The sequence below is a fragment of the Apium graveolens genome, chromosome 2, assembly GCF_009905375.1.
Source record: "Apium graveolens cultivar Ventura chromosome 2, ASM990537v1, whole genome shotgun sequence".
NCBI lineage: Eukaryota > Viridiplantae > Streptophyta > Magnoliopsida > Apiales > Apiaceae > Apium > Apium graveolens.
Window position 1 is genome coordinate 139,632,692 of NC_133648.1, and position 4,068 is coordinate 139,636,759.

A 4,068-nucleotide genomic window follows, 5' to 3' on the forward strand; every position below is an offset into this window, starting at 1 on the left:
AAAATAATCCTGCTTCTTCTTAGCATGCAACTCATTCAGCTTCTGTTGCCTCACATGATTAGGCATATCTTCAGGGAAGAAAAGACCATCCTCAGGATCTATAAGAGCATTTGAAATATCAGCTTCTTCACCATTATTAGTTTCTTCATTTGCAACTGGATCTTGAACTATCTGCTGAACTTCATCACCAGCTGCAGTATGTAAGATAAAATCAGAAATTGTTGTTGTATGTGATCCAGCAGCTTCAGAAGCTTCCATACAATCATCTTTTAAGTCCACATCTTCAAGAATTGTAGATAAATGAACTGGAGCTTCAAAATTTACTTCCTGAACTTCAGTTCCTGTAGAGTGTTGTGGTGACCCTGTAATGGATATAACTTTTTGATTGGACTGTTGTGCTACTACAACTTCAGCAACAATAGGGAGAATTTCAAGTGATGGAATAGTAGAGTGAATGGACTATTTTTCAACAAAAACAGGGATTGCTACATGTGGTGAAATAGTAGATTGAATGGACTGTAGGAAAGTATCAGTAGTTAAACTTGTAGGGAGATTATCAACACTAGGTACATCATAGTTTATTCGAGGGTCAACAGACTATTGTTCAGCAGATATTTCTTGTGAACTCTCTGCACCTGTAAAATATAATAATTAACATTTAATCTCTATATTCTTTTAAAGTTGTCTCACTACTCCTCACACACACAGCTCATAACTTTCGATAGTTAGAGTTTCCTCACAAGGATTACTAAATCATGTCTCTCATCTACCTTTCCTCTTTCCAGGAAGGATCATGCCTCTCTTTAATTCTGTTTTTCTCTAAATATTTTCACACAACTCACCGAAAAGCTCAGATAATTTATCCTACAAAAATAAGGGTGGCTAAAGGAGTCTGGTATGTGGTCATACAACTAGAGGTAGTCCTTAAATAAGGTCTAGAAATAATCATACCAACATGATTTATAACATGCATAATAAATATTGAAAATACCAAATTAGTATTTAAACTATATGGTGATAAAGTGAAATCAGTATTTATACCATATGAATATGAAGATTCAACTTCTTTGAAGACATTCAGGGGTGGTACTGATAAGACATCAGCAGATTGTGGAGTTGGATGAATTCTGCCTTCAGCATATATAACTAGAGTAACTGCACCAGCAGTGAAGCCTTCATTGCAACTTTGATGCAATGGTTCTTGTGTAGCTGGAGAATCAGGAGTTGTTGGATGACTTTGACACTCACGTTCTTGTGTACTCTTCTCGATAATTTAAGTGATAGACTTCTGAGCAGGCTCTTTATCATGCTATTATTGAATAGACTTTTCAATCAGAGGCTCTTGTTCTTCAATATCTATTGCACCACTTTGAGGTGCACGTTCTTGTGGGATTATATCAGGAGATGTAGCTGTTGTACCCTTTGGAGATACGGGTTCTTGTGTGCTTGATCCAGGAAAGAGACCTTTCCCTTGTAGCCTCTTGACACAAGTTTCAACTAGCTCATGAGAGATTTCTCTTGCTCTCTTTCTATATTTCTTAATCGGAGAATCAGATAGTTCCATGGGTGCCTCAACAGTTGTCTGGAACTCAGGATTTGGAGTAGATTGATAAGTCAATTTTATATCTACTTGGAACACTTCATTACAGGCTTAAGTTGGTGTTTTGGACTCAAGTTGTTGGTATTTCTGATGTGTTTTTGTGTTATTATATTTCAGGCATCAATTAAAGGAAGAAAGAAGCTTTTCAAAGAATTATGCTGAAAAAAGATCAGAATTGGAAGCCTAGGCCATTTTCAAGTTGTAGAGAATCTCGTTAGCTTCACGTGGGCAGTTGAATCGCCTAATTTTGACGAGCAGAACTCAAGATACGACCAAAAGAAGAATTGTCAGAATTTTTCTAGAATGTCAGCGCGGCCGCGCCAGAACCAGTGCGCCCGCGCCGTTGAAAACACTATTCCGGCGCGGTCGCGCCCGAAAACAGCGCGGCCGCAACCTGGTTCTGCCCGAGAATCCTGATTTTAGTCGAAATTGAAGATTTTGAGAGTCCTGGTTATCCTGGAGCATATATATACCAATAAAAAGACGTTTTTAACAAGGAGGACCGAGGGGAGAGCAATAAGAAGACCTAGAGAGCATGAGACGACTACGGAGAAGAAGACTTTTGTTTTCTTTAATTTAGGCCATACATGGATGCTTGTTTTCGATTTATCTTTGAACCGTAGTACTCTTATAGTATTTATTATCATGCTTTCATTGGAACCCATGGTGATGATGAGTTCGATTATGAACTAATCGTTATCGTGGGGTTCTAACGGATTTACTTATGGATTTCTATAGTTAATTTGTTTCGTGCGTGGTGATTGATTGATATCCTAGTATTGGTTGTGCTTATTCGTCTTATGTGCATAGCTAACATATAAGATAGCGTGTTAATCTCTATTGAAGCAAAAGTGAATATAGAGGTTTAGAACTTGTCATGCTAGCATAGGTTCATGTGTTATTGTTATGCATGATTCGTAGGTAATTTTAACCATTTTACTTGCCCTATGTAATCACGATTGATAACTTGAGCATTAAACCTTTATGTTGTCAAATTCTATGGACATATAGGGTGTCAACATAATCGTGTCTATTCAACTTCTATCTCTTTTGTGGATGCTTGGTAGTAGGGTATCCGTACAACGAAAGTTAGCGTTTACTAGTTTTGTGTTATCTGATTAGTGTCATCACCATCACATGCTAAGGTTAAGAATAAAAAGGATATTGAATGAAGTATTTAATGAAGTTAGGATCCCATGTTTATCATATATATTAATTCAACCATTCTTGTTCTCTTAGTTATAATTGTTAGTTTAATTCTTAGCTATAAACAATCTCAACTTGTTATTTATCTTACCATTGGATAATAACCATATCATTGTTGTATAGGTGCATATTCTTAAATTAACCAATGAGTCTCTGTGGGAACGAATTTGATCTAAATCTTATACTACTTGCGAATGCGTATACTTGCATGTATTATTAACGCGTGTTAACGTCCTAATAAGTTTTTGGCGCCGTTGTCGGGGACTCGGTGTTAAGTTTTAGTTTATGTGCTTGACATCCGTGAGCGTTAAAGTTCAGTGACTCAGATATTTTACTTACATGGGTACTTGTTTTGTTTCAGGTACTCTAGAGAGCATGTATGCGAACGCGTTCTCAATCTCGTGTCTTTTTTGAGGAAAAAGTTGAATAAGAAGTTTTTGTTGCAATGGGAGAATCAGCAACGAATCCGAAGGCTTTGATGGATTATTCTCAACCGAAGATCAATGACATTCAGTCTAGCATTGTCAGACCATCCATCTCGGCTAATACTTTTGAAATCAAGTCTAGCACAATTCAATAGGTGCAGAATTCAATCCAGTTTGGGGGTTCTCCAACGGAAGATCCCAATATGCACATTAGGGGTTTTATTGAGATCTGCGACACCTTCAAGTTCAACGGTGTTTCTGAAGATGCTGTGAAGCTGAGATTATTCCCATTCTCTCAGACGGACAAGGCTAAGAGCTGGTTACACTCTCTACCAGCTGGTTCAATTACTACTTAGGAAGATCTTGCTCAAAAGTTTCTCACTAAATTCTTCCCTATGGCAAAGACAGCTGCAATTAGGAATGTTCTTACTCAATTTGCGCAATAATCAGTAGAATCTTTATATGAAGCTTGGGAGCGTTACAAGGAGATGTTTAGGAAGTGTCCTCATCATGGAATGCCTGATTGGATGATCATCAATTATTTCTATAATGATTTGGGAGCACAGTCAAGACCCATGCTCGATGCAGCATCAGGTGTAGCATTATGGGCAAAGAGCTATGAGGAAGCTTATGATCTAATTGAACTGATGGCTGCTAATGAATATCAGTATCCAATCCAGAGATTTCCATAAGGCAAGGTAACAGGAGTTCTTGAAGTGGATACAGCTACGGCTATCACTGCTTAACTAAGGGCGTTATCTATGAAGATCGATTCTCTGGCTAATTATGGTGTTAATTAGATAACCAGAGTTTGTGAGCTGTGTGCGGGTTCGCATG

At 37.8% G+C, this 4,068-nt stretch overlaps 1 non-coding gene across 1 annotated transcript; it reads right to left on the reverse strand.

The window, feature by feature from the left end:
- Positions 1-3,641: 3,641 nt before the first annotated feature.
- LOC141710068 (small nucleolar RNA R71) lies at positions 3,642-3,748 on the reverse strand. Its single transcript, XR_012570608.1, has one exon. It is a non-coding gene; the product is annotated as a small nucleolar RNA R71 (small nucleolar RNA).
- Between the last annotated feature and the right edge of the window lie 320 nt (positions 3,749-4,068).